Raw genomic sequence first — 13,933 nt, forward strand, 5'->3', positions numbered from 1 at the left:
AAGTTAATTTATATATGTGTGTCACAGGGGGGAAGGGGGAGTGTGTTATCAGGGTTAAAAAAGGGGGATCTAAGGGGTAAAGGGGCGAGAATTGCAAGAAAATACTCAACTTCAAGCGTTGAAAATTATCAATATGGCGACGTTGTCTTAATAATAATTATTTTATTAATTTAATATGAAATAAACTTTAATATATCATAAATAATGATTTTAAACCTTTATTTACTCTATGTACATTATATATATATATATATATATATATATATATATATATATATATATATATATATATATATATATATATATATATATATATATATATATATATATTTTATTTTATTTTTTTTTTTTTTTAAACAAGTCGGCCGTCTCCCACCGAGGCAGGGTGACCCACCGAGGCAGGGTGACCCACCGAGGCAGGGTGACCCACCGAGGCAGGGTGACCCACCGAGGCAGGGTGACCCACCGAGGCAGGGTGACCCACCGAGGCAGGGTGACCCACCGAGGCAGGGTGACCCACCGAGGCAGGGTGACCCAAAAAAGAAAGAAAATCCCCAAAAAGAAAATACTTTCATCATCATTCAACACTTTCACCACACTCACACATTATCACTGTTTTTGCAGAGGTGCTCAGAATACAACAGTTTAGAAGCATATACGTATAAAGATACACAACATATCCCTCCAAACTGCCAATATCCCAAACCCCTCCTTTAAAGTGCAGGCATTGTACTTCCCATTTCCAGGACTCAAGTCCGACTATATGAAAATAACCGGTTTCCCTGAATCCCTTCACTAAATATTACCCTGCTCACACTCCAACAGATCGTCAGGTCCCAAGTATCATTCGTCTCCATTCACTCCTATCTAACACGCTCATGCACGTTTGCTGGAAGTCCAAGCCCCTTACCCACAAAACCTCCTTTACCCCCTCTCTCCAACCCTTTCGAGGACGACCCCTACCCCTCTTTCCTTCCCCTATAGATTTATATGCTTTCCATGTCATTCTACTTTGATCCATTCTCTCTAAATGACCAAACCACCTCAACAACCCCTCTTCTGCCCTCTGACTAATGCTTTTATTAACTCCACACCTTCTCCTAATTTCCACACTCCGAATTTTCTGCATAATATTTACACCACACATTGCCCTTAGACAGGACATCTCCACTGCCTCCAACCGTCTCCTCGCTGCTGCATTTACCACCCAAGCTTCACATCCATATAAGAGTGTTGGTACTACTATACTTTCATACATTCCCTTCTTTGCCTCCATAGATAACGTTTTTTGACTCCACATATACCTCAACGCACCACTCACCTTTTTTCCCTCATCAATTCTATGATTAACCTCATCCTTCATAAATCCATCCGCCGACACGTCAACTCCCAAGTATCTGAAAACATTCACTTCTTCCATACTCCTCCTCCCCAATTTGATATCCAATTTTTCTTTATCTAAATCATTTGACACCCTCATCACCTTACTCTTTTCTATGTTCACTTTCAACTTTCTACCTTTACACACATTCCCAAACTCATCCACTAACCTTTGCAATTTTTCTTTAGAATCTCCCATAAGCACAGTATCATCAGCAAAAAGTAACTGTGTCAATTCCCATTTTGAATTTGATTCCCCATAATTTAATCCCACCCCTCTCCCAAACACCCTAGCATTTACTTCCTTAACAACCCCATCTATAAATATATTAAACAACCATGGTGACATTACACATCCCTGTCTAAGACCTACTTTTACCGGGAAATAGTCTCCCTCTCTTCTACACACCCTAACCTGAGCCTCACTATCTTCATAAAAACTCTTTACAGCATTTAATAACTTACCACCTATTCCATATACTTGCAACATCTGCCACATTGCTCCTCTATCCACTCTATCATATGCCTTTTCTAAATCCATAAATGCAATAAAAACTTCCCTACCTTTATCTAAATACTGTTCACATATATGCTTCAATGTAAACACTTGATCTACACATCCCCTACCCACTCTAAAACCTCCTTGCTCATCCGCAATCCTACATTCTGTCTTACCTCTAATTCTTTCAATTATAACCCTACCGTACACTTTTCCTGGTATACTCAGTAAGCTTATTCCTCTATAATTTTTACAGTCTCTTTTGTCCCCTTTCCCTTTATATAAAGGGACTATACATGCTCTCCGCCAATCCCTAGGTACCTTCCCCTCTTTCATACATTTATTGAACAAAAGTACCAACCACTCCAACACTATATCCCCCCCTGCTTTTAACATTTCTGTCATGATCCCATCAGTACCAGCTGCTTTACCCCCTTTCATTTTACGTAATGCCTCACGTACCTCCCCCACACTTACATTCTGCTCTTCTTCACTCCTAAAAGATGGTATACCTCCCTGACCAGTGCATGAAATTACTGCCTCTGTTTCTTCCTTAACATTTAAAAGTTCCTCAAAATATTCTCGCCATCTACCTAATACCTCCATCTCCCCATCTACTAACTCCCCTACTCTGTTTTTAACTGACAAATCCATATTTTCCCTTGGCTTTCTTAACTTGTTTAACTCACTCCAAAATTTTTTCTTATTTTCATTAAAATTTCTTGACAGTGCCTCTCCCACTCTATCATCTGCTCTCCTTTTGCACTCTCTCACCACTCTCTTTACCTTTCTTTTACTCTCCATATATTCTGCTCTTCTTATAACACTTCTGCTTTGTAAAAACCTCTCATAAGCTACCTTTTTCTCTTTTATCACACCCTTTACTTCATCATTCCACCAATCACTCCTCTTTCCTCCTGCACCCACCCTCCTATAACCACAAACTTCTGCCCCACATTCTAATACTGCATTTTTAAAACTATTCCAACCCTCTTCAACCCCCCCCATTACTCATCTTTGCACTAGCCCACCTTTCTGCCAATAGACGCTTATATCTCACCCGAACTTCCTCCTCCCTTAGTTTATACACTTTCACCTCCCTCTTACTTGTTGTTGCCACCTTCCTCTTTTCCCATCTACCTCTTACTCTAACTGTAGCTACAACTAAATAATGATCTGATATATCAGTTGCCCCTCTATAAACATGTACATCCTGGAGCCTACCCATCAACCTTTTATCCACCAATACATAATCTAATAAACTACTTTCATTACGTGCTACATCATACCTTGTATATTTATTTATCCTCTTTTTCATAAAATATGTATTACTTATTACCAAATTTCTTTCTACACATAGCTCAATTAAAGGCTCCCCATTTACATTTACCCCTGGCACCCCAAATTTACCTACTACTCCCTCCATAACATTTTTACCCACTTTAGCATTGAAATCTCCAACCACCATTACTCTCACACTTGATTCAAAACTCCCCACGCATTCACTCAACATTTCCCAAAATCTCTCTCTCTCCTCTACACTTCTCTCTTCTCCAGGTGCATACACGCTTATTATAACCCACTTTTCACATCCAATCTTTATTTTACTCCACATAATCCTTGAATTAATACATTTATAGTCCCTCTTTTCCTGCCATAGCTTATCCTTCAACATTATTGCTACTCCTTCTTTAGCTCTAACTGTATTTGAAACCCCTGACCTAATCCCATTTATTCCTCTCCACTGAAACTCTCCCACCCCCTTCAGCTTTGTTTCACTTAAAGCCAGGACATCCAGCTTCTTCTCATTCATAACATCCACAATCATCTCTTTCTTATCATCTGCACAACATCCACGCACATTCAGACTTCCCACTTTGACAATTTTCTTCTTCTTATTCTTTTTAGTAATCTTTACAGGAAAAGGGGTTACTAGCCCATTGTTCCCGGCATTTTAGTTGACTTTTACAACACGCATGGCTTACGGAGGAAAGATTCTTATTCCACTTCCTGCAGGGGGTCAGCGCCCCCGTGGCCCGGTCTGTGACCAGGCTTCGTGGTGGATCAACCAGGCTTTTATGTATGAAGCACAGCCTGGTTGATCAGATACTGAGTTTGTCTGTCCACTGACTGCTTCAAGACAACCAGGAGTCTTGAAGACAACCAGGGGTCTTGAAGACAGCCAGGGGTCTTGAAGACAGCCAGGGGTCTTGAAGACAGCCAGGGGTCTTGAAGACAGCCAGGGGTCTTGAAGACAGCCAGGGGTCTTGAAGACAACCAGGGGTCTTGAAGACAGCCAGGGGTCTTGAAGACAACCAGGGGTCTTGAAGACAACCAGGGGTCTTGAAGACAGCCAGGGGTCTTGAAGACAACCAGGGGTCTTGAAGACAGCCAGGGGTCTTGAAGACAGCCAGGGGTCTTGAAGACAGCCAGGGGTCTTGAAGACAACCAGGGGTCTTGAAGACAGCCAGGGGTCTTGAAGACAACCAGGGGTCTTGAAGACAACCAGGGGTCTTGAAGACAGCCAGGGGTCTTGAAGACAGCCAGGGGTCTTGAAGACAACCAGGGGTCTTGAAGACAGCCAGGGGTCTTGAAGACAGCCAGGGGTCTTGAAGACAGCCAGGGGTCTTGAAGACAACCAGGGGTCTTGAAGACAGCCAGGGGTCTTGAAGACAACCAGGAGTCTTGAAGACAACCAGGGGTCTTGAAGACAGCCAGGGGTCTTGAAGACAGCCAGGGGTCTTGAAGACAACCAGGGGTCTTGAAGACAGCCAGGGGTCTTGAAGACAACCAGGGGTCTTGAAGACAGCCAGGGGTCTTGAAGACAGCCAGGGGTCTTGAAGACAACCAGGGGTCTTGAAGACAGCCAGGGGTCTTGAAGACAACCAGGGGTCTTGAAGACAGCCAGGGGTCTTGAAGACAGCCAGGGGTCTTGAAGACAACCAGGGGTCTTGAAGACAACCAGGGGTCTTGAAGACAGCCAGGGGTCTTGAAGACAACCAGGGGTCTTGAAGACAGCCAGGGGTCTTGAAGACAACCAGGGGTCTTGAAGACAGCCAGGGGTCTTGAAGACAGCCAGGGGTCTTGAAGACAACCAGGGGTCTTGAAGACAGCCAGGGGTCTTGAAGACAGCCAGGGGTCTTGAAGACAACCAGGGGTCTTGAAGACAGCCAGGGGTCTTGAAGACAGCCAGGGGTCTTGAAGACAACCAGGGGTCTTGAAGACAGCCAGGGGTCTTGAAGACAACCAGGGGTCTTGAAGACAGCCAGGGGTCTTGAAGACAACCAGGGGTCTTGAAGACTACCAGGGATCTTGAAGACAACCAGGGGTCTTGAAGACAACCAGGGGTCTTGAAGACAACCAGGGGTCTTGAAGACAGCCAGGGGTCTTGAAGACAACCAGGGGTCTTGAAGACAACCAGGGGTCTTGAAGACAACCAGGGGTCTTGAAGACAACCAGGGGTCTTAAAGACAACCAGGGGTCTTGAAGACTACCAGGGGTCTTGAAGACAACCAGGGGTCTTGAAGACAGCCAGGGGTCTTGAAGACAACCAGGAGTCTTGAAGACAACCAGGGGTCTTGAAGACAACCAGGGGTCTTGAAGACAACCAGGGGTCTTGAAGACAACCAGGAGTCTTGAAGACAACCAGGAGTCTTGAAGACAACCAGGGGTCTTGAAGACAACCAGGGGTCTTGAAGACAACCAGGGGTCTTAAAGACAACCAGGGGTCTTAAAGACAACCAGGGGTCTTGAAGACAACCAGGGGTCTTAAAGACAACCAGGGGTCTTGAAGACAACCAGGGGTCTTAAAGACAACCAGGGGTCTTGAAGACAACCAGGGGTCTTAAAGACAACCAGGGGTCTTGAAGACTACCAGGGGTCTTAAAGACAACCAGGGGTCTTAAAGACAACCAGGGGTCTTGAAGACAACCAGGGGTCTTGAAGACAACCAGTGGTCTTGAAGACAACCAGGGGTCTTGAAGACAACCAGGGGTCTTAAAGACAACCAGGGGTCTTGAAGACAGCCAGGGGTCTTGAAGACAACCAGGGGTCTTGAAGACAGCCAAGGGTCTTGAAGACAACCAGTGGTCTTGAAGACAACCAGGGGTCTTGAAGACAGCCAGGGGTCTTGAAGACAACCAGGGGTCTTGAAGACAACCAGGGGTCTTAAAGACAACCAGTGGTCTTGAAGACAACCAGGGGTCTTGAAGACAACCAGGGGTCTTGAAGACAACCAGGGGTCTTGAAGACAACCAGGGGTCTTAAAGACAACCAGGGGTCTTGAAGACAACCAGGGGTCTTAAAGACAACCAGGGGTCTTGAAGACAACCAGGGGTCTTGAAGACAACCAGTGGTCTTGAAGACAACCAGGGGTCTTAAAGACAACCAGGGGTCTTGAAGACAGCCAGGGGTCTTGAAGACAGCCAGGGGTCTTGAAGACAGCCAGGGGTCTTGAAGACAACCAGGGGTCTTGAAGACAACCAGGGGTCTTAAAGACAACCAGGGGTCTTGACAACCAGGGGTCTTGAAGACAACCAGGGGTCTTAAAGACAACCAGGGGTCTTGAAGACAACCAGGGGTCTTGAAGACAACTAGGGGTCTTGAAGACAACCAGGGATCTTGAAGACAACCAGGGGTCTTGAAGACAGCCAGGGGTCTTGAAGACAGCCAGGGGTCTTGAAGACAACCAGGGGTCTTGAAGACAACCAGGGGTCTTGACAATCAGGGATCTTGAAGACAACCAGGGGTCATGAAGACAACCAGGGGTCTTGAAGACAACCAGGGATCTTGAAGACAACCAGGGGTCTTGAAGACAACCAGGGGTCTTGAAGACAACCAGTGGTCTTGAAGACAACCAGTGGCCTTGAAGACAACCAGGGGTCTTGAAGACAACCAGTGGCCTTGAAGACAACCAGGGGTCTTGAAGACAACCAGGAGTCTTGAAGACAACCAGTGGCCTTGAAGACAACCAGGGGTCTTGAAGACAACCAGGGGTCTTGAAGACAACCAGGGGTCTTGAAGACAACCAGTGGCCTTGAAGACAACCAGGGATCTTGAAGACAGCCAGGGGTCTTGAAGACAACCAGGGGTCTTGAAGACAACCAGGGGTCTTGAAGACAACCAGTGGCCTTGAAGACAACCAGGGGTCTTGAAGACAGCCAGGGGTCTTGAAGACAACCAGGGGTCTTGAAGACAGCCAGGGGTCTTGAAGACAACCAGGGGTCTTGAAGACAACCAGGGGTCTTGAAGACAACCAGGGGTCTTGAAGACAACCAGGGGTCTTGAAGACAACCAGGAGTCTTGAAGACAGCCAGGGGTCTTGAAGACAGCCAGGGGTCTTGAAGACAACCAGGGGTCTTGAAGACAACCAGGGGTCTTGAAGACAACCAGGGATCTTGAGGACAACCAGTGGTCTTGAAGACAACCAGGGGTCTTGAAGACAACCAGGAGTCTTGAAGACAGCCAGGGGTCTTGAAAACAGCCAGGGGTCTTGAAGACAACCAGGGGTTTTGAAGACAATCAGGGGTCTTGAAGACAACCAGGGGTCTTGAAGACAACCAGGGGTCTTGAAGACAACCAGGTGTCGTGAAGACAATCAGGGGTCTTGAAGACAGCCACGGTCTTGAAGACAGCCAGGGGTCTTGAAGACAGCCAGGGGTCTTGCAGACAACCAGGGATCTTGAAGACAGCCAGGGGTCTTGAAGACAGCCAGGGGTCTTGAAGACAGCCGGGAGTCTTGAAGACAAGCAGGGGGTCTTGACAACCAGGGTTCTTGAAGACAGCAACAGTCTTGAAGACAGCCATGGGTCTTGAAGACAACCAGGGGTCTTGAAGACAGCAACTGCCTTGAAGACAACCAGGGGTCTTGAAGACAGCTAATTGTCTTGAAGACAACCAGGGTTTTTGAAGACTACCAGGGTTTTTGAAGACAGCCAGGGGTCTTGAAGACAGCCTGGGGTCTTGAATACACTCACAGTCTTGAAGACAGCCAGGGGTCTTGAAGACAGCCAGGGGTCTTGTGGACAACCAGGGGTCTTGAAGACAGCCAAGGGTCTTGAAGACAGCCAGATCTTGAATACAGCCAGGGGTCTTGAAGACAGCCAGGGATCTTGAAGACAACCAGGTGTCTTGAAGACAACCAGGGGTCTTGAAGACAATCAGGGGTCTTGAAGACAACCAGTGGTCTTGAAGACAACCAGGGGTCTTGAAGACAATCAGGGGTCTTGAAGACAACCAGGGGTCTTGAAGACAACCAGGGGTCTTGAAGACAATCAGGGGTCTTGAAGACAACCAGGGGTCTTGAAGACAGCCACGGTCTTGACAGCCAGGGGTCTTGAAGACAACCAGGGGTCTTGAAGACAGCCTGGGGTCTTGAAGACAACCAGGGGGTCCTGACAGCCAGGGGGTCTTGAAGACAACCAGGGGGTCCTGACAGCCAGGGGTCTTGAAGACAACCAGGGGTCTTGAAGACAACCAGGGGTCTTGAAGACAACCAGGGGTCTTGAAGACAACCAGGGTTTTTGAAGACTACCAGGGTTTTTGAAGACAGTCAGGGGTCTTGAAGACAGCCACGGTCTTGAAGACAGCCAGGGGTCTTGAAGACAGCCAGGGGTCTTGTAGACAACCTGGGGTCTTGGAGACAGGGATCTTGAAGACTGCCAGGGGTCTTGAAGACAGCCAGGAGATCTTGAAGACAGCCAGGAGATCTTGAAGACAGCCAGGGGTCTTGAAGACAGCCAGGGGTCTTGAAAACAGCCAGGGGTTTTGAAGACAATCAGGGGTCTTGAAGACAACCAGGGGTTTTGAAGACAATCAGGGGTCTTGTAGACAGCCAGGGGTCTTGAAGACAGCCAGGGGTCTTGAAGACCCCCAGGGATCTTGAAGACAGCCAGGGGTCTTGAAGACAACCAGGGATCTTGAAGACAACCAGGGATCTTGAAGACAGCCATGGATCTTGAAGACAACCAGGGGTCTTGAAGACAACCAGGGGGTCTTGAAGACAACTAGGGTTCTTGAAGACAGCAACAGTCTTGAAGACAGCCAGTGGTCTTGAAGACAACCAGGGGCCTTGAAGACAGGAACTGTCTTGAAGACAACCAGGGGTCTTGAAGACAGCCAGGGTTTTTGAAGACAACCGGGGTTTTTGAAGACAGTCAGGGGTCTTGAAGACAGCCTGGGGTCTTGAATACAGCCACGGTCTTGAAGACAGCCAGGGGTCTTGAAGACAGCCAGGGGTCTTTTAGACAACCAGGGGTCTTGAAGACAGGGATCTTGAAGACAGCCAGGGGATCTTGAAGACAGCCAGGGGTCTTGAAGACAACCAGGGGTCTTGAAGACAACTAGGGGTCTTGAAGACAACCAGGGGTCTTGAAGACAACCAGTGGTCTTGAAGACAACCAGTGGTCTTGAAGACAACCAGGGGTCTTGAAGATAGGGATCTTGAAGACAACCAGGAGAGCTTGAAGACAACCAGGGGTTCTTGAAGACAACTAGGGTTCTTGAAGACAGCAACAGTCTTGAAGACAGCCAGTGGTCTTGAAGACAACCAGGGGTCTTGAAGACAGGAACTGTCTTGAAGACAACCAGGGGTCTTGGAGACAGCCAGGGTTTTTAAGACAACCGGGGTTTTTGAAGACAGTCAGGGGTCTTGAAGACAGCCTGGGGTCTTGAATACAGCCACGGTCTTGAAGACAGCCAGGGGTCTTGAAGACAGCCAGGGGTCTTTTAGACAACCAGGGGTCTTGAAGACAGGGATCTTGAAGACAGCCAGGGGATCTTGAAGACAGCCAGGGGTCTTGAAGACAACCAGGGGTCTTGAAGACAACCAGGGGTCTTGAAGACAACCAGTGGTCTTGAAGACAACCAGGGGTCTTGAAGATAGGGATCTTGAAGACAACCAGGAGAGCTTGAAGACAACCAGGGGTCTTGAAGACAACCAGTGGTCTTGTAGACAACCAGGGGTCTTGAAGACAGGGATCTTGAAGACAGCCAGGAGATCTTGAAGACGGCCAGGGGTCTTGAAGACAACCAGGGGTCTTGAAGGCAACCAGGGGTCTTGAAGACAACCAGGGATCTTGAAGACAACCAGGGGTCTTGAAGACAACCAGGGGTGTTGAAGACAACCAGGGGTCTTGAAGACAACTAGAGGTCTATTGGTAATCCCCGTTATGTATGCTAGGAGGCAGTTGAACAGACTTTGGCCCCTGACACATACAGTGTTGTTTCTTATCATGTTAGTGGCGCCCCTGTTTCTTATTGCAATGATACTCGAGGTATATACTCTATACATGTATACGCAGGGGTGTCACTAGCACGTTAAAGAGACCATACAATAAGTGTCAGGGGCCCGAGACTGTTCAACTGCCTCCCAGCATACGTAAGGGGGATTACCAACAGACCCCTGGCAGTCTTCAAGCTAGCACTGGACAAGCACCTAAAGTCGGTTCCTGACCAGTCGGGCTGTGGCTCGTACGTTGGTTTGCGTGCAGCCAGCAGTAACAGCCTGGTTGATCAGGCTCTGATCCACCAGGAGGCCTGGTCACAGACCGGGCCGCGGGGGCGTTGACCCCCGGAACTCTCTCCAGGTAAACTCCAGGTAATACGTACTACACTGTATGTATATACATATATGCACAACATATATACTCAATATATACCCCCCTCCCTCTCTCTCTCTCTCTCTCTCTCTCTCTCTCTCTCTCTCTCTCTCTTTTACACAGGGTTTGACAAGGTTAAGGATCTCTAGTTTTATTGACAAGCTATTTACAGGTTAAGGATTCCTAACTTTATTGACAAGCTAAGAGCTGTTACCTACATCAGCTCATTTGAAAGCATTTTTATTGTTATGAGACATGCGAGTAGGGAACAGGATGAAGTTGGAGCCATCTGTGGGCCAGCATTTTCATTTGATCAACTGACACTATCTCGTTGACATCATTATGCTGTACGAATGTGTTCCATACTCGAGTCATCCAGGGTATATATGATCTCAGATGGAGTGATGTTCTGGAGAAGGGTACAGCCAGAGTGAAGTTGCTGCTTTCTGCCCGTCTTGTGGCATAAAAGCTTGTTTCACGCTGTCCTCGAAGTGGATCCAAGTGTGGTACTTTGACAATATTGGCCTTATACATAACAGTAAGGCCACCCACATCCCTCCTGTGTTGAAGGCTCTGCTGAAATGACAGATCTATCCAGGATTGGTCCAGGCGAGAGATGAGACGTCTTGCTCTGTTCTCCACTCTGTCAAGCAGTCACAGATGAGAGGGGGGGAAGGCAAACCAAGAAAGTGGAGCATACTCAAGATGTGAGCGTACTTGTGCCTCGTACAGAATCTTGCAACCCCTACTGTCAAGCAGATGCGAGATACGGCGAAGTGCTGTAAGCTTCCTGGCTGCCTTGTTTGCTAGATATACAACATGGTTCTTCATGGTTAGTTTGGAGTCAAATTTCACCCCAAGGATATCAACTTCTTCTCCAGGTGCCAACACCCTCCCATTCATCCTTACTACTGCACCAGCATTACCATCATGGTGCCTAGAGACGATCATCATTTGGGTTTTCTCAGGTGCAAATGTTACTTGCCATCTATTTCCCCAAGCTGATATAGCTCTTGATGTAGCTTAGAGCAGCTGGCATTTCTTCTCTTGGATAAGTGAATGTCAGTGTACAGTCATCTGCATATGCATGTGATTCTGGGATGAGATGAAGAAGGTCGTTGAAGTAGACATTCCATAACAATGGTCCCAGCACGCTTCCTTGTGGAACACTTGCCCCAATAGGATGTCTTGCTGATTCCGTTCCATTGAGAACTACACTTAGAGATCTACCATGAAGGTAATCACTGAGGAGACATAGTGTAGAGCCTGCAGTTCCCAGTGCTTGAAGTTTTGCTAAGAGGCCCTGGTGCCACACCCAGTCGAAAGCACCAGCAATGTCCAGTGCTACCACACAGCTGACTTTGGATTCATCCAGTGACTGGTGCCACTTAGTGGAGAGGTTTAACAACAGATCAGCAGCAGAGTAACCTTTCCTGAAGCCATATTGACGATCACAAAGTAGTGAGTGGTAGTCAAAAACTCTGTCATTTGTCTTGGGATTATTGTCTCGAGGATCTTACCAGTGATAAACAGGAGTGACACTGGTCAGTAGTTGCTGATTTCTGCTCTGCTCTTCTTTTTGTGAACAGGGACTACATTTGCCTCTTTCCAGAGAGAGGGCCATTTACACTGTGCTAGGCAGTGCTGAAAGATGCAAGTTAGAGGTGCTGCTAGCTGGTCTGCACATCTTCTCGGCAATCTTGGGCTCAACTTGTTTGGGCCCACAGCCTTTTCTTGGTCAAGCGATTTAAGAAGGAAATGCACCTCCTCCTGCCTTATTGTCACCACTGACAGTTTTGACACAGTTCTTGCAGCTAGCCAAGGAGGGTCCCTTGCTGGATCAGGAACTTGCATTTTGGTAGCAAAGTGTTCAGCAAAGAGGTCCGCCTTCTCTTGACTACTAGTAGAGGTGGTCCCATCCTGTCGATTTAGAGGTGGAATGAGTTCATCAGGCAGATAACCTTGTCTGTCCTTGACCAGGGACCACCAGGTTTTGGAGCCTACCCTACCTGATGCTAGCTTTCTTTTTGTGTCCACCTCCCATTTAGCAATGGCCCACTTTTGAACGTCACCCATATGCCTACAGGCTTGCCTGTGCAAGTTCCTGTTATAGGTGGTAGGATGTCTCTTATACCTTCGCCATGCTTTGTACTTAGCAGTAGCAGCCTCTCTACAACGAAAGCCAAACCAAGGCTGATCTGTAGGCTTTGTCACATATTGCCGGTGAGGAATGTGTTCTTCTCTCTCTCTCTCCCTCCCTCGTTATCATTATTATTATTGATAATATTACTGTTGTTATTGCTATTATTATTACTATTATTGTAAAATATTTTTATCAAACTTGTGGGTTGGGCACTTGTGTGTACTGACTTGTGTGTGGTTGCAGGTGTTGCGTCCTGGCTCCTGGGCCGCTACGCTGCTGTCTCCTCGGTAAGTTAGTCTATTTAGGCACAGGGCCTAGTTCCTAGACCTTGTGTATCCATATGGCGTCACGCTACTATCCACAGGATGGATATGGGGCGCACAATAAACTAGCCATTTCGGTGGCAAAATCAGATCTAGGTATACATAAATACAATTATTATACATAGTGGATCAGTTATCATACATAGTGTAAATTACCTGCCAGGATAACACAAGTCAGATTACTGCTGCCGACGCTGCTGCCATAGTAATAATTTTATCTCAGCATGATACATGTTTGTACAAAGGAGTACAGTGGAACCTCAAATATAGAACTTTCTTCGGTCCAGAAGGCTGTTCAAGTGTCGCTTCCGAACGAATTTATTCCCATCAGGAATAATGTAAATTAGATTAGTCCATTTCAGACCCTCAAAAATACACTTATAAAAGCACTTACAAAAATACACTTACATAATTGGTTGAGTTGGGAGCAGTTCGATTTTTGAGGTTCCACTGTATAACGATTGGGTGTACAGTCGTACCTCAGGATACGAACTTAATTTGTTCCAGAAGGCTGTTCGAGTGCCGATATCGAACGAATTTGTTCCCATAAGGAATAATGTAAATTGGATTAATCCGTTAAGACTCCCCAAAATTCTCTTACAAGAGCACTTACATAAATACACTTACATAACTGTTCGAGTTTTGAGGTGTTCGCATCCCAAGGTACCATTGTACATGCCAAAAGTCCCTTTATATGCAGAGCATTTCGGCCGAACTTAAGATTAATAAGGAAATAACAGTGTAATAATTGTACATATGGTCATAGACGAGTTACCGTGAAAGGAAGAAAATTGAATATTCTGTTAGTTCATGTTATATGACTTTAATATGTTTGGTAGAGAAGAATTACAGTTTTGATTATAAACCTGAGGTGGACACAATGGAATGATTAACATTTGAAAAGATTACAGATGTTGAGAGTAAGTTGTATACAGCGGAACCCGGGGTTTCGAACTTTCTTCGCTCCAGAAGGCTGTTCAAGTGCTGATAC

At 46.6% G+C, this 13,933-nt stretch overlaps 1 protein-coding gene across 3 annotated transcripts in view; it reads left to right on the forward strand.

Moving 5' to 3' along the window:
- Adi1 (acireductone dioxygenase 1) overlaps nucleotides 1–13,933 on the forward strand; it is a 60,667-nt gene that overhangs the window by 596 nt on the left and 46,138 nt on the right. For 2 of the 3 annotated variants that reach the window (XR_008409130.2, XM_053796874.2), the window contains exon 2: nucleotides 12,863–12,906. The exons of the other annotated variant lie outside the window; for it this stretch is intronic. The gene's annotated coding sequence lies outside the window, so the exon portion shown is untranslated. The remainder of the gene's footprint in view (nucleotides 1–12,862; nucleotides 12,907–13,933) is intronic. 3 annotated transcript variants of the gene reach the window in all.

This window comes from Cherax quadricarinatus, chromosome 98 (assembly GCF_038502225.1).
Source record: "Cherax quadricarinatus isolate ZL_2023a chromosome 98, ASM3850222v1, whole genome shotgun sequence".
NCBI classification, from domain to species: Eukaryota; Metazoa; Arthropoda; class Malacostraca; order Decapoda; family Parastacidae; genus Cherax; species Cherax quadricarinatus.